The 26,788-nt window shown below is 38.6% G+C and overlaps 1 protein-coding gene and 1 pseudogene across 2 annotated transcripts in view; both read right to left on the bottom strand.

Moving 5' to 3' along the window:
* Positions 1–26,788, bottom strand: part of LOC307055622 (BCL-6 corepressor-like) — a 792,095-nt gene that overhangs the window by 718,301 nt on the left and 47,006 nt on the right.
* LOC307056589 (centrosomal protein of 78 kDa-like) overlaps positions 5,841–26,788 on the bottom strand; it is a 28,163-nt pseudogene continuing 7,215 nt past the window's right edge. Inside the window, exons 6-14 of the transcript in view lie at positions 25,613–25,676; positions 25,185–25,197; positions 22,567–22,702; positions 21,327–21,376; positions 19,783–19,913; positions 10,681–10,758; positions 9,062–9,228; positions 7,652–7,823; positions 5,841–6,743 (exon numbers count right to left, since the gene is read on the bottom strand). The product of the transcript in view is annotated as a centrosomal protein of 78 kDa-like (transcript). The remainder of the gene's footprint in view (positions 6,744–7,651; positions 7,824–9,061; positions 9,229–10,680; positions 10,759–19,782; positions 19,914–21,326; positions 21,377–22,566; positions 22,703–25,184; positions 25,198–25,612; positions 25,677–26,788) is intronic.

The following is a 26,788-nucleotide window of genomic DNA, read 5'->3' as shown; positions in this document are numbered from 1 at the left end:
CTTGATATGTCTTGTTATCTCATTTGATTTACCTGTTAGAACTCTTCCAAATATTAGAGGAAAGAAATCAATACCAATTTTCACCTGTCACGTTCCACACTTCAATGATTAATGAATGTCAAATTTGACCACAGTTTTCTGTACCACCTGCTCTGAAATAATATTTCTGGGCCTTTATTAAAAAGGTAAAATTTTCATTGAATTTCCAAATATGATTCTGCAGTGGCTAATTCAGCTTGTTTTATTAGTAAGCAAGTTCTGATGAGTAATACTAATTTAATGAGCCTGCATGTGAGGTTAAAGTGTAAACTATGCCTGCCGAAGGTGATGAGATATGACTGTGATGTGGTGGTAGGGCACTCACCTTCCTGAACGAACCCTGCGAGCACACAGTTCTTGGGAGAAACCAGTACAAATCTGATATCATTTTGCATGTCTCCTGTAGCAGTGGAATGCACACACATACAAACATGATCACGGGTGAAAAAGCACACATGCGCACCTTAGAGGCTTACATTAATTTCTGAATATAGTTCTCCGGAAAGAAAAAGCTTTACTGATGATTTGTATTTTTATAGTCTATTGTTTTATCCATACTAAAACACTTCATGAAATCACTTCCTGTTTTGTTGTCCATGGAATCCTTTCCATTTTGAGATGCTAAATATAAATCGAAATAATGATTATAGTCCTTGGCCATGAAAGACTAAGTTACAGAGAACCCGGTGACTAGAGGTCAGAGCTGACACGGAATTATTCTCTGCTCCAGAGACCATCAGAATATCAACCACTTAAGGATAGAATGCTGCTATTGAGAAACGAGCTCTCTTTTATTTCTACTAAAAGGAGAGAACAGTAGGGGACCTTGGCTGTGCGAGTGTATGAGACTTTCTCTGTTTTGTATAATAAGCCAAAAACAATACATGAAATAGCCTCACGCCTTTTGTCTTTTGTACCCAGCTCCTTCCTGTATTGCTCCTGATCAATTACACTTACATCAACAAGAGTTGCTTGAACATTTTGACAGTTATGTTCCCCATAACCTGAAGCATTTTTAAAGGGTTACTGAGATAAAGCTATTTCAAAAATACTTCCTCCAAATTTTTTCAGGGTGGCATCAATGACAGTAACTAAGAGGAAAAAAACTTGAGTTCCTGGCCTACAACTCTAAGGCCAGGCAAGCATAAACCTTCATAGCAAAACCTAAGTTTGCTCCCAGTTGAGAATTTGGTTTCCACGGTCTTATATAAAAAGTATATGGAGACTTTAATTCCCTATAAGCCCTTTCCAAAGAGTGAATACAGTTCATCATTCGTAAGAGATGATGAAAGTTACAATTTTGTTGAATAGGTGGAATATATATTACATATAATATACATATTTATTTTTAATATATATATATAATATATATATATAAAGTTTCTATTCAGAGTCCTAAAACGTGGATTTTTCTTACTTACCAAGGATGAAGAGTAACTTGATCTCTAAACAATAAAGCACCTGGTCATAACAGAATCATAACAAATATTTGATATCAGAATGAATTCACTGTTCAGGTTTAAAGAGGGAATAGCTTCAGTTTTCCTCTTTCGTGCACCCCATTATTGCATCCTGGACAGAGGGGATTTTCTTGACTTTAATCTAAAGGAGAAATGGTCACTTTTGTTGAGATGGAAATTGACCACCTCAGTAGGCAGAGGCACTGTTTTTATTTGGCTGAATTCATGTTTCTAGTGATAATTCAAGGTGTAATAGGGTTTTCTCAGCCACTCCAAAATCTGAAAATGATAAGCATCTCACCAGAGTTTCAGGATGGCCCATTACCTATTCTGTGGAAAGGATATTCAAAATACCATGCTTCATCAATGTCTTCTTTGTCTTATTAATGAATGGACAACTACTGAGTTAAGACAGTGTCTTATCCTTGCTTCAAAAAAAAAAAAACAAAAAACCCCCACAAACACAAAAAAACTGTTAACAATGAAAACTTATTATGCCAGGCCTTAGTATGGCCTGACTTGGAAATTTAGTTTCAGAGGCTTTTGTGAATATACCAAGGAAAGAGGACCTAGGTGTATCTTATTCTCACAGGCCGCCAATAAATATTTGCTTAACGGACAAAAAATTAATATATAGTATAGGAGAGAACCTGACAGATGCTTAACATTATTGAGTGATAGCAATGCCCAAACTCATCTGTGATCAAACACTATGAAAGTATCCTCCTAAGGATAAACTTATTACAAATAAGAAGTGAAAATTCAATTATGCAGATACTTTCAGTGTCAGCTCTGATATGCAAAAAGCATGGAAGTTGTCACTGTATCTTGTCCTTACAAGATAATGCTGTACAAAATGAAAATCAGTGACTTTTCTCAGATGTGATGAATAAAACATGTAACTATGAAAGAATTTTCAAACGGTAATTATGTATGTGTATATATGTGTCTCTGAAAAATCTGTGTCAAAGAAAACTGAGGCTATCAGTATAAACTTATTTAACTTCTATCTCTTCTTACCTTTATTTCCTCCCAAACTTACCAGTATCCATCCAGCTCGAAGGATACAAGTGATTTTTATATACTGTGCAAGGTTTTTTTTCTTATTCATATGTCCATGTTTTCCCAATTCTCTAAATTATTATCTACATCTTCAGGATCTCCTTTATTGGTTCCTTCATTTCAACATATAAAATATGTCCTTCTCATTCTAAAAAATTCTTTTTTGCTAATTATTTTCTCTTTTCATCCAAACTCCTTGAGAGTAGCCTATTCCCACTGTCCTCACTAGCCCCGCCTGGCCCCGACAGGCAGCCCTACACCCTCAGTTTATTGCCATCTGGCTTTTTGTCCACAACTTCACTGAACTGCTCTAAGGTCACTGGGGACCTAACTGCCCAAATCCAATGGACGCTCACATTCTCTGAAGGATGACACTGTCATCTACTTCCTCCTTCTTGAAACTCTATCACCTCTCTCCTTCCCAGAATTCTTTCTCTGCTTATTACTTAAACGTTGTCAGTACTCACAATTCTCTGAAATCTCATCCATTTTCATGATTTTAATGACTGCTGATATGTGTTGATGACATTCAAATTTTTATCTTTCCATGTCTTCACGTGCATGTCCAGTTATCTACCAGTTTGTCTTCTGAATTCTACAGGTGCTTTAAAATTCTACATGTCCAGAACTAAAGTCTTTTCCCCACTTCAGTTCTTTATCCCCTATTTCCAAACTCAATGATACCACCACCCAACCTTAGTCACACAGATGGGGGTTCAGCCTCCGCCTCCTACTTCTTCCTTACTTCCCAAGGTCAAGTCTTGCTGCTAATTTCCTAAATACAATTAGAACTTATTTCCTCCCTTCATCTATACCTTATTTCAGACCCCTTTCTTCTTGCTATTACCTGGTCTAGAAGTTACGAAATTGCTGTTTGGTGGAACCACTTGTTAGACATTCTATTAAAAAAGGACTCTAGGGTCAAATAGCTTTGAGGATGGCTGTGTACCATACGCCTGCTGTGACGATCCAGAATGAACATTAGCCTACAGCAGCCCCGAGAAGCTGTACCGTAAAGGAACCTGATTAACTTTACTTAAGCCAGGTTCTCCCTTCTGCCGGCCTATAAACCTTTCAGTAGGGACAGGAGAGGAGGTGGCAGCGTGAAAATCCCACTTGAAAATATAAAGCACTGTTCCTCAGAAGAGTGGGGCATAATTATCTCCAGGCTTCTTCAGATTCCTCATCCATACTGACGTCAGTGGTCTAAAATGCCACCTGAACTTGTCCTTTCCATTCTTAGCTATTTTCTGAGGAAACCAGCTCCACGCACATGGATGGTTAAGACCTGCTCTCCTCCTCCTCGCTGCCTCCTTTAGGGGCACTTGCCGCTGCCTGGGGACACTGCACTGATCCTCCAGAGCCTGTGCCTGTGGCTCTGTAACACACCCCTCGCACACTCACGGCTCTGGACTTCCGCTGTCCACTCTGCCTTGAGTATCCTTGCCTTTCACCGGCTGACTCACCAGTTTCTCACGAGTCCTTTAAGACTTAGCTTAGGGACTGCCTCTTTTGACGACTTTTCTTTGCCTCACGGCTCCCCCTCTTCTTCCACAAACACTGACTAAACGCCCTGAATATGCCCGTCACAGCATGTCACGTGCAGGATGAGACATCTGCTGTGCGTCTTCCCCTCTCACTCCACCGCTAAAGGGCCAACACTACATCTTGCTCGTTGTTTCACTCCTCTAACACTCAACCCATGACTAATGAACTAACTAGTACTGTAGTAGCCCTCTTAGTAACAATCAGGCAGGACCTTCTACAAGAAATCTGACACTCCAGCTTTTCTCTGATCTCACCTTTCACTCTGATTGAACTAAAGACTTATCTGTACATGTTTTACCAGGGAGACATCATTTAATCCAGAGATGTGTCATCACATACTCTTACATACTCTGCCATTTAAAAATTCTGCTCACGATGGGGGAAGGAGACAGGTGTGCTTTCTGACAGCCCCACTGTTTTTGCACTTCTAGTGGTCACTGGCTTCTCTCTCAGTGCCTTCCTTAAACCCTTCTTCTCTTAACAAGGAAACAGGATAACAAAGTAATTAAGAGCCTGGTTACAGCCTATGTGTGAACAGAAACATAACCAAGGACATAGAGAATAGACTGGCGGTTGCCAAGGAGGAGGGGGTGGGAGAGGGTTGGATTGGGAGTTTGGGATTAGCAGATGCAAACTGGTGTATATACAGGATGGATAAACAAAAAGGTCCTACATGGGACTTCCCTGGTGGCGCAGTGGTTAAGAATACGCCTGCCAATGCAGGGGACATGGGTTCAAGCCCTGGTCCGGGAAGATCCCACATGCCAGAGAGCAACTAAGCCGGATGTCACAACTACTGAAGTCCACGCACCTAGAGCCCGTGCTCTGCAACAAGAGAAGCCACCACAATGAGAAGCATGTGCACCTCAACTAGAGGAAGCCCGCGTGCAGCAACAAAGGCCCAACACAGCCAAAAATACATACATACATACATACATACATACATTTATTTTAAGAAAGTGCATGTATTTAAAAAAACCCCAAAAAGGTCCTACTGTAGAGCACAGGGAACTATATTCTATATCCTGTGATAAACCGTAATGGAAAAGAATATGAAAAAGAATGTACATAAATGTGTAACTGAGTCACTTTCCTGTACAGCAGTAATTAACACAACACTGTAATTCAAGTGTATGTCAATAAAAAATAAAATTTAAAAAAATTGCCAGAAAAATAGTCACGTAAGGGGAACTTCCCTGGTGGTCCAGTGGTTAAGACTTTGCCTTCCAATGGAGGGGGTGAGGGTTCAATCCCTGGTCGGGGAGCTAAGATCCCACATGCCTTGAGGCCAAAAAACCAAAATATAAAACAGAAGCAATACTGTAACAAATGCAATAAACACTTTAAAAATGGTTGACATCAGAAAAAATCTTTAAAGAAAAAATTCACATAAATCAGAAACAAATGAAAGATAATAAAGTCCATACATTAAAAAAAAAAAAAAGAGCATGGGTTCGGGTCACATTGCAACTTCCCACTTACTTATAGCTGTGCAATTCTGGGCAACTCACATGTCTCCTCAGACTGTTCATCTATAAAATGGGGATAGTAAGAGTTCCCTACCTCAGAGCGTTGCTGTAATCCATAAACACGGTTAAGTGCCTTGGTAAATGTTTGAGGCTCTCTGGTTATTATGAATTAAAATATGTCAATGGCTTCTGGCCGTGTGATTCATATAATAGTTTGATGTTTAACCAAATGGTAAAACTATTCCATTTATTATTCCCATCTCTTTTTAACCCTTAGCCTGCTTTGTTGTTTATGTTTTCTCCCACCACAGAGTGCTAGTTCCAGGAGAGTAAAGGCTTTATTTTGTTCACTGCTGAAAGCAACAGCACCCAGAAAAGTACTGTACATATGAAGCCCTCAGTATACACTAGCTGAATGAATGGTGCAAAGTGTTACAAGGAAAAGTACACCAAAACTTTCATTATAATAAAAAAGTATAGATAAAAAAATCTTTCTCTAATGGCTTCCAGTCAAGTAACTGAAAACACCATATGCTATAATAAAAACATAAGTAATTTATTAAAATTTGAAGGCAAAAACATAATTTTAAAAGATTTAGACCTATGTTAGGCATGATAGAGTATGGATGCTTTCTTGAAATTCACAATCAGATCCAAGAGTATCATTTTCAGACTGTTCTAGTAAACTGAGTTTACTTTTAGTTGTCTTTGATGAAACAGTCACTATTCTACTCTCTTTCTTAACAGAAATGTGTTTTTTCGAAGACTCACTTTTAATTGGTTTATTAACCAAAGAATTATTTTGCCCAATTCCTTTGCTTTTCTGCTTTACAGGTGAGTCAGAGCAGGAATGCAGGTCCTTCCCAGGTTGTTTCTTAGCAGAGTAGTTTTTGGTCTATTCACCTGCTTTGCTCATTTTCTCTGAAGAAGACCTGCTATTTCTAGATAATTCCTCGTCTTTTCTTTGACTTCCAGTTCCAGAAATGACGTCTGCTGAAGGAGAACATGTTCTAGCAATGAAATCTTCAAAAGACTCCTGCCGCTGCTCTGTGACTGGGACCCCGAGGTTGTCTTTGGAAGTTTCTAAGGCCTCCTGAGTAGACGCTGGGACACGGAAGGAGTCGAGAGGCAAAGGAATCCTAGCATCACCTGTAATTTTCGGAAAGTGGAGGGGAAGACAAAAGACAAGACAAAAATTCAGTGATGAACAAAGCCAACCATTAAAAAGTAGAGTTCAAAACTTCAATGTTACTCTGTAATCTTATTATTAACACAGTCAATTGATTAATCAGAAGATTTCAGAGCCAGTTTTTTTTGTAATTATATCTTGCCAAGTGATTCTCAGCTTAACCTAGCTATAACCAAGGCTATGTCCGCTACGTTTTCAGACTTTGGTGATTGGGGTAGTTATTACCCATTTCCTTTCCCTCACTAAAAATAAAACCCTATTCTGTAAGATAATTAATTTCTTTTCTATCCTCCAGGCACATGTAAACCGTATATAGTTTGTGACCAGACTGTGTTCTCAAGCTGTCAGTTCCCAAGACCACTCTGAGATTGGCTGATGGGGGCTCCAAGTAAGGCTAGAGGAAAAGCTGACAGGTTTTCCCCTCCCATTCCCATAACCAGGTGATTCACTCTAATATGTTACCTATTAGCTATGTCTGGATTACTTATTTTAAAAATTATATCAGTATGTGTACCTTCATTAGTGTTCCTTCATTGTAAGCTGACTGCATACAAATAGAAACCTAGATAAAAGATGAACAGAATAGACATTTATACAATTTAAAATCTGGAATATTTTCTCTAATGTCTTCTTTCTTCATCAAGGATAGTTTGCTTTAACTCATAAATTTTCTAAAGAACTTCCAGTCTCCTTATTTACAAAAGTACAGTATCATGAAATGGGCACACATTTACTAATCTCAGATTTGGAAAGGACTCCAGAGTCTTCTAGCTCCCGAGCATGTGAACTATTAGAGACTGATCATTATTGTTTTCTCCCTGACTTGGTCATTTCCTTTTTGCTAATCACTCTTAGAATCATTAAGTGCTGTTCTGTCCATTTACTTGGCTATTTTGCATTTGTTATGGGGCACCCTGTTTTGATTCTGATTTTCCTTCTTCAAGTGCCTTCTTTTCTTCTTTAGGTGGACTACTAACAGTAGAATTCATCGGGGGACGACCTAGTAAATGAAAATCTGACTGATCTATACCAGCCATTGTGGCCAACTGCCCAAGCCTAGACGAGAGGAGGAAAGGAGAAAAGACAAAGGTTATTATAATCACAGAAGAGCAGTTTAGATTTCCCCAGACCTACAATCATGAAATACTACTAAAATCTTTTTTTTTTTTTTTTTGGGGGGGTACGCGGGCCTCTCACTCCTGTGGCCTCTCCCGTTGCGGAGCACAGGCTCTGTATGCGCAGGCTCAGCGGCCATGGCTCACGGGCCCAGCCGCTCCGCGCCATGCGGGATCCTCCCAGACCGGGGCACGAATCCGTAGCCCCTGCATCGGCAGGCGGACCCTCAACCACCCCGCCACCAGGGAAGCCCTACTTCTAAAATCTTAAAAGCCAACATCCTACTCCAGACTACAAGCCTCTCTCTCCCCCAAATCCTCAGCCCTTTCCAGATTCATCCTCTAGGAGACATCCCACTGTCTCACTAGCAGCTTCAATATGTACCATGAACCCTGTCCATTGCCTGTCACACCTCCATTCCCACACTTCTTTTTTTTTTCTTGACCTTTTTTTTTTTTTATTAGTTTCTGCTTTATAACAAAGTGAATCAGTCATACATATACATCTGTTCCCACATCCCTTCCCTCATGCATCTCCCTCCCTCCCACCCTCCCCATCCCACCCCTCCAGGCGGTCACAAAGCACCGAGCTGATCTCCCTGTCCCACACTTCTTTACCATCTTTCCTCCAGTTTCCAAGAATGTGTTTGTTCCTTCCTTCCCAACACCAACACCAATTCATTCACTGACAAAACACCACTCCATCAACTATCAATCTCCACTTCCCTCTTTCAGCAAAATTGCTCCCGGTTGAGAACCACTGACCTATATCTCCCCTGTAGATTAATAATCATTTTTATGTCTAAGGCAAAGATAACTTTAATTCAAACTTATCAAACAAGCAAAAGAAGTGAAAGATAGGAAAATTCTTATGCATTCCCGAATATTTTCAATGAAAACTGCCTTTAATTTAGTCTTTACAAAACAACTATACCTACTAATTACTCTGTCTACAGGTTACTCTTTTATAATGGGCTCCCCACTCTACCAAAGCAGGCTTCCCTGTTTGCATTTCTTAAAAAATTTAATTCCTCATTTTAAAACGTCAACGATATTACCTATAATTACACTAAATTTGGCTAAATATGGCCACGTAAGTGATGAATATTGCTCCAGTTCCTCAGCAAACTACCATTATAGTCGCAAAGAGAAGAATGCCATGAAGAGAAATGAGCTAACCCAGCATCTTTAAGGAGAACCAGGAAAGCATGGAACTTCTGAAAAGAATTCTCAGTGCTGTCCAAAACACCTTCATCATCCAGGATCATGCTTGTCAATGAGTGGGCATGAAGGGCTTCAGACAAAGAGAAAGTTGTGTTTCTTAACTGGGCATTTTCATGTTCCAGCTATACAAGAAGACTGAAAACGTCTGACATGATTTTTTCTCATTGTCATCAAAAGTAGTCTTGCCTTGGGCTTCCCTGGTGGCGCAGTGGTTGCGAGTCCGCCTGCCAATGCAGGTGACACGGGTTCGTGCCCCAGTCCGGGAAGATCCCACATGCTGCGTAGCGGCTGGGCCCGTGAGCCATGGCTGCTGAGCCTGTGCGTCCGGAGCCTGTGCTCCGCAACGGGAGAGGCCACAACAGTGAGAGGCTCACATACCGCACAAAAAACCCAAAAAAACAAAAAACAAAAAGTAGTCTTGCCTAGTTTCAAGGAACAAAACTAAAACACTCAAAATGTAATTAACTTATAATTAGTGTAACCCTCCACCAGTAAAGACAGAGACCATATCACATAATAACCAAAACCCACAGGCACCCAACAAAGTTTCCTATATAACACTTAGGTGGTATATAAATAAACCGAAGTTACCGTTTTATTAATGATCTTTCACAAAAGATCACATTTCTAACTGGTTCAATTCATAATGGAGCCTCATTCCACATTAGAAAATGACCTGCTTTAAGTTTCCCTTAAATTAGAAAGTGAATTATAGAATCTGATTTGAACAAAACATATTACAACTCTGCTGAATGTTAAGAATTAACTTTAGTGAGTAAAATATCTAATGCTTACGTTTAAAAGTCCTAAATCATACCCAACCCAATTTATTAAATGTACGATCACCAATATTTTCTTTGGCTTCTTGAACATATTCACCCCCGTGCACTCTTCCCCTTCCGCTCGTCATCTACACACTTAAAACCCCCTGTAAGCTCAACTCTCGTATTTCTCAGAAAGGCCGTTAATGTTCATGATGCCCCTTTTGCCTTACATGAGCAGGTGCTCAACATTTATTGAATGAGTGTCTGCCAATCCAATGGATGCACTTTCAAAAATTCCTCCCTACACTCACCCTGTGATAAATTATATTTAGATAGAACTTTTTAGATTATGCCCTGCTTTCATGCACATTACCTAATGTAATTCTCATAGTATATATTTTTATCTTTCATTACATTCTTAGAAGTTTTCAAATACCTTAAATTTATTTAAATGATTCACTTTCCTAATTCATTGCCAGGAGAGTCTCATCATGTCTTTTACGTTACTGTATATACAATACATGCACAGAAAGTGCCTTCTTGAATCAAAGAATCATGAACAGGAAATAAGCTAATGTCATATAAAAGCACACACACACATACACAAAACCAGATTTTCACATCTTTAAAAACATGCTTTCTGGAATATAGATCATATGATCACTAAATACCAGTAAATGCAAAAGTCCATATGATACAACCAATTTGCAACATATTACAGTTTTAAAGCTTACAAAATATGTGTATATGGCTTAAAATCAAATCAAAATAAAACCAAAACACTCTCAAAAGCAGATGAAACGTGTTTACCTCACTGACTCGTCTATCAGCCTTCAGTCTTATTACTCTTTCCTCCTTTAACTGCTTTAGGCACTCCTCCAGGGTTTCCTAAACAAACAGAGTCGATATTATAAGTAATTCATAGTATAATATCCAAAAGCCTTTCCAGCTATTGGTCTCATCAGGACTTAGGGGCAGAGCCAGAAGTGAACTCAGATTTTAGTCTGCTACTGGTCATAGCATACCATGCCAGTGAAATGAATGATCAAAATCTATCAAATTTGCAAAGATTTATTTAAATTCCACTCTTTCCAACATAAATTTGTGGCAGCCCACCATAAAAGGCATATGCACATAACATAGTAAGTCAGAAATAAGAAGTTACGACCAAGAAAGAAAAATTCTATTTTTATTTGTGGGTCTCTTTATAGCAGGAAGTCCTATTAACGAACCTGCTTAGCATACCTGAATTGCATAATTGCAGATTCAAAAGCATGTTTTAAAAAAGTAATCACTTTTAAAGCAATTTACAGTCAAGCACTGTTCCTGGAGTTCCCTGGGTATTAAATAATCGAATCATCAAAACCCTAAGAGGGGGCTTCCCTACTGGCACAGTGGTTAAGAATCCGCCTGCCAGTGCAGGGGACACGGGTTCGAGCCCTAGTCCAGGAAGAACCCACATGCCACAGAGCAACTAAGCCTGTGCGTCACGACTACTGAGCCTACGCTGTAGAACCCATGTGCCACAACTACTGAAGCCTGCGCGCCTAGAGCCTGTGCTCCGCAATAAGAGAAGCCACCGCACCGCAACGAAGAGTAGCCCCCCGCTCGACGCAACTGGAGAAAGCTGGTGAGCAGCAATGAAGACCCAATGCAGCCAAAAATAAAATTATAAAACAAAATCCCTACGAGGAAAGAACGATCACTAACTCCATGTCATTTTACAGATGAGGGAAACAGAGGCAGAGAAGTAGAGTAAGTAGAGCAGCACAGCCAAGGTCACACCACTAAGTAGCAGAGCCACACTGTGGACTCAGGAAGCTGGCTGCCATTCCTGCTCACGGAGGTGGTAGTCTTCCCTTCACCAAGGTCACTGAAATAAAATGAACACTGATAAACTATCTCAGGAGTTTTAGGAACTAAGACGCTTCGGTCCTTGAAGTGGGGACACTGCTTGCAATAGGCAGAATTCTGACAGAGCCCCCAAGACTACCACTTACTGAAGTACACAAACCTTCCACTTATCCAATCAAACTCTAAATGTAGGTGCTGTAGTGAAGGGATTTTGCACATGGAATTAAGGTTCAAAATCAGTTGATCTTTTAAGATAGGGAGATTATTTTAGGTGGATGTGGCCTACTCAGGCACCCCATGAAAAGGACCTGAACTCTTCCTGAATTGAAGTACAAAAGGGACAAGAGGGAGACTCTCCATTGCTGGCTCTGAAGAAGTCCAATGCTGCGGCAGGGAAGGCAAGCGAGAGGCCTCTAGGAGCTGCAACTCTCCCCTGACTGACAGCCAGCAAGGAAATGGGGACCTCTGTCCTGCAACTGCAGAATCTGAATTATGCCAACAAGCCGGAAGAAGCCTGTAGGCATTCTTTCCCAGAGCCTCTGGACGCTAACACAGCCAGACTGACATCTTGATTTCAGCTCTGTGGCCCACACAAACTATGGTGAACATCCAACGTTTGGGGCTCAATATCTTACACTTAAATTTCACGTGCTTTAACACTCTCAGGAGGGAACCCACATGTGCCCGTGTGTATCTGAGCAGGAAGCCCAGTCACGCTGTGCCTGGAATTCTGACCTACAGAACTCTGAGCTAGTCAAATAGGTATTGTTTTCAGTCAGTAAGAGTGTAGTAAAAGAATTAATACTCTACTCAACCTCCAGGTTCGTGAACAAAATAAATGATTGTCATTGTTTTAGGCCACTGTTTTGGGGTGGTTTCTTATGCAGTGATAAACAATCATAATACCTATACTTATGAAAACAGTAAGGTATATTTATACATGTTAACTGCTTTGAACAATCACTTAAAGAATGAGGAACTCTATTACCTGCCATCATTGGGAGAGGAGCTGGTATCACTTTCTGGACAGTAGCTTTTGGTACCTAACAACGATCCTACATCAGGAGTTTACCCTAAGGAAATCAAAGATGTGGGCAAAGATTTATCTACCAACATGATGTCATAAGATTGTTGATAACCAAACCCTAGAAGAAAGCTAAGAGCCTCTGAATTGGGACTGGTGTAAATAAAAACAGCTCATCGTCTGAAGGAATGCGCTATGAAGCCACTAAGAATGACAAGAGGTCTCAACCAGAGTTAATGAATGGGCTTCAGGAGTGCTACATTCAAAATGTATCTGTGCGTTTTTCCTGGGAGATGATGCATAAGCTTAATCAAATTCTCTGATGTAGAAGAGTAGTTAGTGACATGGCAAAATATTTCGGATACTTTTTTAAGACAAAAGAGCAGATAAGGTGTGTGTACATGCAGAGGTGGCTTTTATTTCCTTCAAGAAGTTGTTCATTGTTTTCAAACATTTGCTCAATGAACATATATTTTTATATTCAGAACATGTTTAAAAAATTGAGAGTCTAAGAACTTCAAATTCTTTAATGTTTCATTACTAAAGCCAGTCAAGTTTTCAATGGGGAAAAAGGGAAAAAAATTGCAGAATTCCTCTACTTTTAATATAATGGTTTAATCAATCTTCTAAAACTGATTTCAAAGAAATTCTAAACAAATAAACAAAAAAACAAAAAACCCTCAGCACGGTCAGAGGAAAGTAGACTAAAATTCCTGACTGGTTCTAAATAGCACATCAAAGTGCAATTACATGCAACAGTTTCTCCCTCTAATGGAGGGAATTAGAACACAGTGTTCAATTTTTGTGAAAAAGTGTACCCTCCTCCTACAAAGTATTCAGAATTCATGTCCCTTACATGGAAATATGGAACCAAAAGTTAGAAAGTAAACTTGCTTGATATTCTATTACTTAAGTAAGACTAATGATAAGGCTTTGGAATAATTTTCCTTCCTGCCATCTGCTCTCCCTTCCTCCCTTCTGTACACCGGCTAGGGTGATTTTTCTGGGACAAAGCTCCCATCATATTGGATATCAAATTTTATGTTCAACTTTTCTCCATTTAACATTGAAATCAATCATTTCTCATATAATCAGGGGATTCATAACCTTGATTTTTTTGTGTGGGCTACAAAATATTCCACTGAGTGGGTTTACTGGTTAACCATTTTACACATTTAAATTCTTTCCAACTTTTCAATACTATCAGACAAAATAACCGTTTTTATGCATGAAGGCTTTTTTCCATATTGAGAATAACATTCTTACAATAAATCCATAAACATGAGTTTGAGATCAAAGCAAATGAACATTTTTAAGGCTCTGAGGTACCTATCTCCAGGCTTCTTTCCAAAAGATTTCTGAGATTTTACACTGCCATCAGCGATGTATCACTTGGTATATAACCTCTACTATAACTGTTGGCTTACTTCCTCACTTAGAGTGCAAGTTATTTGAAGATAGGGGGTGTATTTTATTAAGTGTTTATCCCCAGCACCTGTGCCTAGCACAACGTAGACGGTCAATAAATAATTGCTTAATAAGGAAAATCCCTGCCACACACGTACATATAAGATGTACGTGTGTGAAAGACAGACTGTGTGTTTTTCTCTAACTGGATAGATGAAAACTTGTCATCTTCTTTAATGTGCAATTTTTTTGCTTATAATTAGTCATTACATTTCTCTTTTAGATTATATTGTAAATATTCAGATTCTCTGAGGCAAATGGGCCTGGCACTACCCATTAGCTACATAACCTTGGACAAGTTCTATAACTCTAGCCCTCAACTTCCTCATCTATAAAATGGAGATAAGCTCCCATATTACAGAGCTCTTGTGAGAATTACATGAGTTAAAATTAGAAGAGTGCTTGGTACATAGAATATGTGCAATTAATGCTGAATGAATGAACATGCGAATGCAAACAGTAGTGAAGGGCTTAAAATGAAACGGTCTCATCCCACTCCCACATCCAGCACTCAAGAAGCGACTGATTCTTTACGCAGTTTTTAATTGTAAAATACGATATGTGTACTGAGAAGTGCACAGAACAAAACTGTCAATGTGACAAATAAAAAGAGAATACTTACATAAGCACTACTCGAATCTGTCAGCATCGCAAAAACCCCCCATATCCTTTTCTCATCACAAGCTCCTTCCCTCTTCCCGGTTAAACACCAACCTCACTTCTTGACAGTCATTTCCTTTAACCTGCATGCATCCCTAACAAAAGAGTTTAGTTGTGTCAACATCTAACTTTATGTACAGGATCATAGTATATGAAGTCTTTTCTATCTTATTTCTTTCTCTCAACGTTGGTTTAAAAAATTCATCCACATTGCTGCCTGTAGCTCTAGTTCATTCAATTTTATTGCTGGATAGTTTTCCCACTGTACAAATACGCATCATTTATTTAATTTTTGACTCTTAATGGACATTTGGTTTGTTTTCAGTTTGTGCTAATGCAAATCATGGACAGGAATCCTGCTGTACCCATTATTCTGGTGTATTTACATAGGGCAGGGGTGAGGGCTGCTGGCTCACAGGCTATTTATATACCTTCAGTTGATGGAGAGGGCTAAATGCTTTCCAAAGTAGTTGTGTCGGTTTATACTCCAGTATAAACAGGGTAGAAAATTCCCACAGTACTTCAGGTCTACAATACCTGATACTACCAGACTTTTTATTTATGTATTTGTCAATCTGATTGACATGTAGTTTCCTTGGTTTTGACTCACTTTTCACTTATTACTTAATGAAGTCGTACACTTTTCTGTGTTTACTGGCTGTATGGATTTCCTTTTTTATGAGGCTTACGTCAAATATTGTTATTTTTTATTATTTTATTATTATTATTTACTTTTGGCTGTATTGGGTCTTCGTTGCTGCGTGCAGGTTTTCTCTAGTTGCGGCGAGCGGGGGCTACTCTTCATTGCGGTGGCTTCTCTTGTTATGAAGCACAGGATCTAGGCGCGCAGGCTTCAGTAGTTGTGGCACATGGGCTCAGTAGTTGTGGCTCACGGGCTCTAGAGCACAGGCTCCGTAGTTCTGGTGCACGGGCTTCGCTGCTCCATGGCATGTGGGATCTTCCCGGACCAGGGCTCGAACCCGTGTCCCCTGCCTTGGGAGGCAGTTTCTTAACCACTGCGCCATCAGGGAGCTCCAACTATTGTTATTTTGAATTCTTCTCCATGTCCAAGTAATACTCTTCCATGACTATTTTCTCACTAAATTGGAGGCGTTATCTGTTCACTTTCTAACTTACTAATAAGTAAGGGTTTAGTTCCTCTACACTCTTTCCTATGTCCACACTGCTCAGTAAACTTATGTCATCATGAGTTATCCACTGCTCATGATCTCTTTGACTTGTAGTGATATACTTAAAAACCTACATTGTTGATCAACTAGAAACTCTCTCAACGTCACGCTTTGTAAAATGAGGACATTCATACCATCTTCCCTTTTTTCTACCTCCTGTCTACCTTCCAAACCTAGCTGTTACGTTGTCAAAGTTGAAATTTATATTCTGTTCTATGTGCAGTTAAGTCTTCTGTTATTTGAGAGTCAGTACGGAGTAAGGTTTAAGAGAACAGGCAGAGAGCCTAAACTCAGAGCCTCGATCCAACCTTAAATTAGGTACAGCCTGGGCAAGTTCCTTCCCTGTCTTAGCTTCCTGTTCTCAAAAGTGGGAATGATATTAGCACCAACCTCATAAGGCTACTCAGAGGATTAAATGAGTTAATATATGCAAAAACACTTAGAGCCTAATACATACTAAGTACATACTAGTACACAATACATTTCAGTACATACCAAGTTAATACTAGTACATACTAAGTATAGTTTACTTTAGTTATTTGTGATTACATGCACGTTGACAATAAAAGCTGCAAACCAAGACAGTATTGCCATTATTACAATGAAATGAATATTGCCCACTGCAGATGTACTGTGTCTCTGTGTATAGACTACACCTCGTTCCATACTGTGCCAGTGTCACTGCCCTCGTGCAGGGTGACCACATACCCCAAGCCGCCTTGGGCTGTTCCAGTTTATACCTGTTGTCCTGATGTTACAGCATTAGAGTGCCTCCTTACACTATTGAAGTGTAAGGAGTTTGGACAAGTTCTGGTTTGGACAACCAATTAGATAGGTGGTCATTACCCCTGTGTGTCACTGAAAAGGGGGACATCTATAGTGTCAAGTTGAAGTGGATTCTTCCCTTCCTCACCAATACTAGGTTAAAAATCAACCATAGTTTAGTGTGCTTCAGGTTTATGTCCGTATAGCCTTTTCTCCTCTGGAGTTCAAGTTCCTTCTCCTCTTCCTCTCCCTCCTCCCTTCCAACAGTGCCTAACACCTAGTAAGTACAATATGCCTCAAGGTGTTTCTAAGCTCTCAATCACACAATCAATAGAAGCCTCTCCACTCTAGACTAGCTGCAATCTGCACTGAATCCCCTATTACCTTCCTTCTTGGTTTATTGCCTCATTTGGCTGGATTATGTCTATAAATAGCTTAAGGTGTAGCACAGGAGGTCAATTTTTCAAATTTCTTTGGGTACAAAATACCTTCTTCAGCCTCCACGTATGACTGATAGTTTGGCTGGATACAAACCCCTAGGGTGAAAATTATGTGCCTGAAAAACTTTGGAGGTATCTCTCTAATGCCTTCCAGGATCCATGGTGCTCATGACATGTATGATAAAGTCAGGTTTTAACCTTTGTTTTTAGGTGACCAGTATTTTTCTCTCTGGAATGGATGTATCCTCTCAGTATTTTATTCTATTTTAATTTATTTTCTCAGTATTTTAAAGTTTCACAATGAAGGATGCCTAGGTATGAGTCTATTCTTGCTCATCTTGCATAACTATTTTCAATCTGAGGCCTGATGTCTACTTTCAGCTGTGGGGAATTTTGTTGCCCTTTGACAGCTTCCCTCCATTTTTTTTCTGGGTCTGGACTTTCTAATAGTAACATGTGGGATCTCCCAGATGCAGCCTCTCTAACATATTTCTATCACATTTTCCATTGTGTCTTTCTTTTTTATATACTGAGAAATTGTTTAAATTCCTACTGAATTTATTTCAGCAACCATATTTGCATTTCCAGGAGACCCCTCTTGCTTTCTGACCATTCTCCTTTTCATTAATACCCTAGTCTTATTTTATAGTTGCTAGCTCTTTTTCAACCTCTCTCAGGATACTAATTAGGGTTTTTTCTTAAATTATTCTGTTCCCTAAATTGTCCCTGGTCCTACTAGGATATGTTTGCACTCTTTCCCCCTCTCTCATGTTGTAAGCTTTACTCAACTAACAGGCAAATGACAGTTATTTTCTATTTAAGAATGAGCGCAGAAAGCTCCCTGAAGTCAAAGATTGATTGGCTTCTTATGCAGGAAGAAGCGGGGAGTAACTGTAACAGGATCTCCCCCAAACACAATTTTCTAGGGTGTAAAAACTCATACTAGCTGCCCCAGTTCTCGCCAGTTTCACTGTTTTCAAAATGAAATCATCTCATTTCAGGAGGGTGAGGGCGGGGCTGGGAGTCCACTCCTGCAAACACAACCCTTCAATGAGCTCCCCTATCTCAGTCACACTTTTAACTAACTCCACCCTCTCTCCTACATGCGCACCTGAGCATGGGGCTACTTTTTCAGGTGGGGTCAGAATCCTCCTCAGTTGCACGTGGTCCCTGTGCATATTCTAGGTGATGCTTTTCCTCTGTTCTACCGCTTCAGTTTCACACTCTTCCACCTGTCTTATGTCTTTCAAAACTATGTTGAAATCTCTTGATTGTTGTGGGCATATGTACTTAAACACTTTGATACCATCATTGTAGTGTCTTGTCAAAACAGAGAAGAGCTAAAAGGGTTCTCATTGCATTCTGAATCTGCTATTCTGTGGTCCCAGTGTTTAAACTTCTTGGACTTCCCCAGTGTCTATTACTGCTTTTACAAATACAATCTCGTGGTCTATTCGTGAAGGAAATGAATACACCACATCTAAAATAACAAGGAATGCGGGTTAGATGCTCTAGGGTCTTGTCATACTCTGCCATTTACTAATAAACCACTTACGTTCTACAAATTGTAGGTGCTCATTTATAAAACGAAAGGGAGTAACTCTACATGAACTATAGATTTCTCCTACTCTAACATTTCATAATTTTCTAAGTTCTTCTCTTAAAATTTCTCTATATTATCATTAAGTTTAATTAAAAAATAAAAATCTAACTTTCTCTTTTGAAAATCAAAGAGTAATTCCCGTAGTCCTACAATAATGGGATAATTAGTTCTGAAACCTGTCAAGTGTCATGTTTCATATGAAGAGAAAGTCATATTAAATAATTTTAAAAAATTAAACATGGACTTTGTAGCACAAAGACAAGGTCCCCCCCAAATGGTGTTCCTTTATTTACTAGAAATGTTCAGCTCTGCATTAAAGTTGAAATAAAATAAATATATTAATTTTGAGGTACAAAAATTTCTTATAAAAATCAATTTTTCTTTTCTGTCCATACAAACAAAAGTATGGAATGACATTAGAGGTCAGGTTTATTTGGTAATAGAATGTAGCTTCTTGATATTTTTGATTTTAGGAAAGGAGAATATCAACATCAAAACTTTTTTCAACTTTACTTTTATTTAAAATGAGGCCATATTTTCCTCTTATAAAAAGAGAGCTCAACTAGAACTGTCAATTTTCTCATCTGTAAAACAAGAGCACTGAATCAGCTGACTGTATTCATTCAGAACTCAATTTCCTTATCTTATGATCACTAAGGTTCTCCCTAAATCTAATATACTAAGGTTCTAAGCAAAGGAAAATATATTACTAACGACATGTTTTGATTTTAGTTTCTTAGAGTTCAAATGTCCACCATTCACCTTGGTCTAAGCTTAAGGAACCATTCAAGGGGATACAATGCAGATGGGAGGAGAAAACAGAACCCTCACACAAGCTGTGCTGTGTTGCAATCAGCCTTCCGTTTGAAAAATAATCTTCTCTATAGCTTTAAAGTGATAACTTTGTACCTGCAATGCTTCTTGTTTCAAACGGATTTTCTCTGGCTCTTCCTGAACACGTTCTGAGGAATCATCGACCTCTTCGATTTCTGAGGAGGAAGGACTCTCTACTGTCACAGTCACAGGAAATTCTGATGGACCTGAGTGTCACAAGAAGAAGATAGGAAACCACAGAGTTGTTAAACTAAAGTGCAAAAAAAGAAGACAAGATTGTATAAAAGACAACACAAGCCAGATACCAAATATCCAAATATTAGAGGACACTTAACAAAAGTGATCTGAGGTATCATTATTTATAAATGTCTCTCACTGCTCTTTAGTGTAAAATAGGCAATGACTAAGTAAAAGTACAGTAACTTATTTTTGCTATGTTACTGTACAGACCTCTGTTGTACGTGGTTAGGATTAGTAATGGGAATTGCCCATATTATTTTATTAAGTTTCTTTCACAGAAGCCAAGTGAAGATCCAAGGTAAACATTTTTTCTCAGATCAACTTTATACTGCAAATGAAAAATTTATTCTTCACCATCAGACAAAAACAGTCTGGAAGAAAATGTAGTTTTTCAGAGGAAAATACATCAGTAAAGGGACTGATGAATAATCAGAAAGTCAACATATCTAAGCTGTGAATAATAGACATTAGAATTTAAAAAAATAAATCACATACACATACACAACTAAAACTGACCCATCAAAAATTTCATCTTCTCACCACCCTTAAGCCAAAACTAGGGCAACAATTCTCCCAGCAAGCTTCACTGCCACTGCAATGTTGTTCAATAGGACATTTCCAAACATTTAAAAACTGACCTGGCCACAACCCCATAAAAGTCTACAGATCATAAAGAACTGTGCTGGGATTATATAACCACGCAGAAGACAAGTCACTAGGACATCATTTTGACAACAAGCAGCAAACCCTGCAGCATAGGAAAACCCTAACAGGAGAACGAGGTGCACACCCCTCTCTCTGGGAATGCAAGGCCAGGATTGACACCCAAGATGCTCTTCTCTCAACCTCAGCAGTGGTGCCTTTCACAGAGCAACTATGCAGTCTCCCAAGACCACTGGGAAGGAGAATCTGATACTGACAGTATTAGCTTGCCATGAGGCCATAAGCGAGGGAATGTGTGTGGCCTTGGTGAGAGAGCAGAGGTTTGGGAGATGTTGTTTTATATTGGCTTTCAGATCAGGAAGTTGTACACATAGCCCGCAAACAACGTTTCTTGAAAACATGTGAACATTCTTGAGTATGACAGCTCCATGTGAGGGGTCAGAAATGGCAGTCAAGTTCGTTTCACTGGGTAACAGCTGATTTGCGGACTGGAAAACAGGATTCCTTGTTTACAGACATCACCACAAGGCTGCCCGTTGTGTGCCAAATCCACACAACTACACAGTTGCATTGGGAGAGCGACCAAACATGTTTTACATGGATTTATTTCAGAGAGGGAAATGCTTCTTGTAAGGCTCTGTCAGTTTAAAAAGCAAGAAGAATGACCATCCACCTTTCCCAATTCAAGCCCTATATATCATAAATATGATAGCTACACACCACCAACTGATTACATACATCACGAGCTTTGATGAATGGAAAGCCCCTAAAAAGATATCAACAAAACGAAGTTAGATCTTCATGTAAATACATCACCAGTTAAACCCAGTTAATACAACTATTTAGTAGTATGAACAGTATCCATACAGAATTGTGTATAAAAATAAATAAGCTCTAAACAAGGACCTGGAGGGCTCTGCTACGGAGAAAACAGAACAGAATTCAGCCTACTGGCTTGGTAATAACTCTCTGAACTGCTGAGAGGCCCCTTCAGCTCCTATGTTCAGGATGGTTGAGATTTCAGTCTCTCTTCTTTAAATGGTGATGTTAATCATTCTCTAATTCACCACCCTGTGTGACGAGGATGGACCTGCGATTAAGTGTCTCAGGAAGAAGATAGGAAACCACAGAGCTGTGAAACTCAAGTGCAAACACTGGGGATTCAACACTATAGTTTATGCAACAGCAATTCACATCACCATTTGCAAAAAAGTAGTCGGTTGTCCAGTGGGGATTAGAAACATCCATTTAACATGAGCAACTGAACAGATATTTTACACAGTAACTACTTCAAGTGCTATTTAAAATCAATTCTCTTTGTTTTCTTAAGCAATTGTTAATCCCCAATTTCCTGATTACTACCAAGTAAGTCACCTGAAGATCATCTAGAGCCATCTATTTCATTTAGCAAGCCTAAAGCTATAATTCAACCATTTTATTTACTGTTCTGTGACAAAAATTACTATGAACAGCTATCCCCTGGATAAGAAATCAGGTAATGCTAGTTTGACTCACTAAATCTGATTTACTGAGTTAATAAGTCAGTTGATTTAGAATAGGTCTCATGCATATTTTTCATCCATTCTGCATTAAACTATTTCCCATGCCTAAAATGTCTTTTTTCCCATTCGTACGTATCCAAATTCCTACTTCTGTGCTGTAGGGCTTCGCTCAACTACACCTGCCTTTAATCAAACTTTTCTCACATGCACAATTGGTGATCATTTTAGTCTCCTCAAGACTCCCATGGAGTTACCTCTGTTGTGACACTTGAGAAACAACTTGAAACTCCCAATTACTTTTAATTGTTCTTCCTTAGAGGGCTCATTAGGCAGAAGCCATGTGTGAGTTACCTTTTTTCCTCTACACAAAGCACCAGAGACCACCCACATAATACAAGGTCCAAAATAAAGAACTCTAAATGACTGAAAAAGACAGGGAATGCAAACAGGTTACCTGTTGCTTTTTGCACTTTCTGCAGGACACAATGGCCGGAAACCAGACACTCCAGGTGGTAGCGGTTCAGGAGGGTAACATCCTTTACCAGCAGAGTGTTTCCTTCCATTACTTACAGGCTTCTTTGCGGCCAAGACTACGTTTGACAAAGCATGAAAACAAGGAATCAAGATGCACCAAAGGTCTACACAGCAACTGTCACACGTGCACACGTCGAAAGGAATCAAAAAGGCACTTGACAATGATGCCAAGCCCATTAAAAAGAGGATCGGTTTTGTACAAAGGTTTTACATAAGCCAGCATTTTTAAAAAATATAAGTTCTCTACGGTAACAAGTTATTTTAACTAAAACAAAAGTATTGAGATGTGCAGAAATGCAAAAATAAAGTTTAAAAAAAAATCCCAAAGTATGATACATTTTATGTATCATGCAGAAACACTCAAGTTTCCTGAATCTTAGAACACCTTTGGCATTTCTGAATCTCAAGGACACAGAAACACAGATACACCCATGACTTCTGCCAGACAGAATCTTCAGAAGTAGACCAAAAGTTAAATTTCAGATGAATTTTTCTATGTAAAAACAATACAAGTTCTAAGGCTGCAAGTTGCTGGGGGGTAGGTGAGTCAATTTCACCCTCCTATAAGCCTGTCAACCTTCACTGCTCCTTTGATTTCATATAGAAAACACACAAAAAAACAAACGAAACCCACTGGATGAAAGAGTGAAATGTGGAGACCCACCCTATATTTCAGTAGTAAAGAGGCAAGTATCTTTATATGAAACACTTGGTTGCAGAAACTAGACCTACGTGTTAATATTTTACTTAGAACAAGCCATATATTAAAATTCACATTTAAATATTTAATTTGAATTTACTGAAAACAAACATCATAGGTTAAAATGGTTATATTTATCCTTCAAAGCTACTATATTTTATGTTATTTTATTTTAATAGATCCCGATTGGAGTATAATTGCTTCACAATTCTGTGTTAGTTTCTGTTACACAACAAAGCGAATCAGCCACATGCATACACATGTCCCCATATCCCACCCTCTTGAGCCTCCCTCCCACCCTCCCTATCCCACCCCTCTAGGTCATCGCAAAGCACCAAGCTGATCTCCCTGTGCTATGCTGCTGCTTTCTACTATATTTTAGCAGCATTAGGATGCAGGGTAAAATGGAGTGTATGCGGTAATACAGGACAAATATTGCATAGAGTGTAGCTTATTGATAATCACCACACGATCCTCTGTGATTTACATCCCTCTTAAAAATATATAGGAGCTCAGTTCATTTTGTGCTATTTTATTGTGTTTTTTAACTTAATTGCCATCAAAAAAATGTTTGTATGCATATGGTTTGTATGTGTATACCCTTCCTTTACTTTCAGAAACTAATGCAAATACATTTGTATTAAAATTTTTTTAAATTGCACTTTTCTTGTTAGGAGATTTAAAAATTTCTAATAAAAGTTCCCATCTTTTATTAGGCATACATAAGTACAATATAAATGTGACACAATTCACACCATTATTTCACCCCTATACTCACCTGGATCTAGTATAACCAGATACTGATTTGGCTTACCTCTATGTCTCCAAATAACTGAGGCAAATACAAAAAAAAAGCCCAAGAAATAAAATTACTCTTAAAAGAGTTCAATGAACTTGTATACTTCAGTTACATTTCCACTTTGTTTAATCATGCTAACTAAAAAAAAATGTTTAACTGTTCTCATTCCATGATGCCCTATTATTCTGTACTAATTTTACAGAATTCCTAATATGTTTTACATATACATGTTTTATTTATATATCTTTCCATTTCTAATATCATAGCAAAAGTCAATGTAGCTATTTTAAGAATGCTTTACATATGATATAAATTTTTAATAATAATATCTAATTAGTGTGATATCACAAATCTTAACCTCTTTGAATGTACTATTTGATTATTAAAATATCACTCTCTTGAAATAACAATTGGCAGACGATCATAAGCTTTTTTTTGACTTCATAAACACTCTTAACAACTTATTTAATACACTATTGTCCAAGCAAGTTGATGAATAGAGAATCAAAAACATACAACTTGAAGTAGAAAAAAAAAAGCTGTATTTATGAAGATGTTTACAATAGTTTATTTGAGGTTATTTCCAATTTTTCACCAATTTAAAAAATTGACCTACTCAATGAAACCTTGTGAATGCAATGTTAAAAAGTATAACTATGAATCACAGAATTTAAATTTAGTATGAAAAGAATGGCAAATTATATCGAAGCTATGTGGAATTATGTTTATAGACAGCAGGAAGAGAAAATTAAAATGTAAATATTGCTTGATAGGATAATGGGATTAGAGGTGGTCTTTTAAATTTTTCATTTTTATGCTAATACAATACCTTTATAAAACCCAAAAATCTTCAAACAACACATTTTTTAAAAATTGTGGTAAACGACACAAAACAGAAAATTTATAATTTTAACCATTTTAAAGTGGACCGTTCAGTGATATGAAGTCAACAAATTTTTAAAACTTTCAGAGGGCACCTGAATAAAAGATGTGTTGTCCACTGGTGATTTTAATGTATCTGGTATATAACTAAAGTCACCACAAAACTCTTTCTGGGAAATTGGCAGATCATAAACATAAAAAATTTATTTTGCTTTTTATTAAACCTTATTGTTTTGCTGTTTCAAAATTCAAATTTACTCACAAGAAAGAGTCAGTTTCATATTAGATTTGGTTTCACAAATGCTGCTCCTGCTATTCATTCTTATCACCAAAAAAAAAAGACTATTTGTGGCTAACGATAATATGTTACAGAAAATAAAAAGTTAAAAGGTTTTCAGTCTGCATATCTGGGAACCTAAATTAAAGCATCACACAACATTTTCAAAAACAGAAAAGCCATTTGATTTGACTAAAATCTTAGTTTTAAGATGGCAGAAAGTACCTTGATAATTTTCTTTTAAGAAAGAAAGAAAACCAAGCCATTAAAGAGAAATTCTTCCGAGAGAACTGAAGCATGTTATATACCTCTGACTTGGCACTCCTTCCATCTGGAGAACTTTTTTGGTAACTGTTTTCATCACAGAATGATCTAAAGTAAAATGAATTGAAATTACAGTAATTATTTTCCAATGAGTGGCTATTTCCATTTAAAACCAAAAGCCAACTAATTACTGCTTTTCCCATACATTTAAATATGAAATCTACATTATATAATTATACACTTATTTCCCCCTTTGTGTATTCTAATTTCTTCCTCAGAAACCTAAGATGCCATCTTGCAGACTGCCCACACTGGCTACTATTTTGGCAGCAGCAAAGGTCAACTTTAAACATTTTTGCATCTAAAGTGGCTTTGGATACCTTTGGATACAAAGTACAGTCTGAGCACCGTCCAGACGCTTAGATACCTAAAGAGCATCTAAGATATCAAACCAGGGCATCCAAGATAACAAACCAAGTCCTGATATTCCCTCAAAAGCTGCTCCTCCCATCAGCCCCCTTCTTCTAAGTGATACTACCCAGTTGCACACATAATCATCAACGACTTCTCTCCTTGGTACTATTTCCTTCATACCTCACATCTATCTGCAGGTCTTGATAGCTACACCCTCAAAACACAACCTGAATTCAACCACTTTTCACTTGCTGCAAACTTCCAACCTAACCTAGGCCATAAACATCTCTTATTTGGAGCACTGTGATAGTCTCCTAACTGGTCTCCCTGTTCCTCTTCTTTTTTTTTTTTTTTTTTTTTGCGGTACACGGGCCTCTCACTGTTGTGGCCTCTCCCGTTGCGGAGCACAGGCTCCGGACGCGCAGGCTCAGCGGCCATGGCTCACGGGCCCAGTCGCTCCGTGGCATGTGGGATCTTCCCGGACCGGGGCACGAACCCGCGTTCCCTGCATCGGCAGGTGGATTCTCAACCACTGCGCCACCAGGGAAGCCCCCTGTTCCTCTTCTTGATCCTCCCAAGTCCCTTCTCTATACCAGGTTACCTTATTCAGATACGATTTGGATCATGCCTTGTTCCAGTTCAAACCCCTCTACTCATTTAGAATAATCCACATCTTTACTCTGGCCTTCAGGACTTTACAAGAGCAGACCCCTGGCTAGCTCCTTGACCTCATGTCATACCACACTCTTCTTCACTCGGTACTCTGACCAGATTGGCCTCCTTGCTTTTCCTTAAATACTCCACCC

This window comes from Hyperoodon ampullatus, assembly GCF_949752795.1.
Source record: "Hyperoodon ampullatus genome assembly, chromosome: 7".
Classification (NCBI taxonomy): domain Eukaryota; kingdom Metazoa; phylum Chordata; class Mammalia; order Artiodactyla; family Ziphiidae; genus Hyperoodon; species Hyperoodon ampullatus.
Note: the sequence above shows the minus strand (reverse complement) of the source record. Positions and strands in the feature narration are given on the sequence as shown.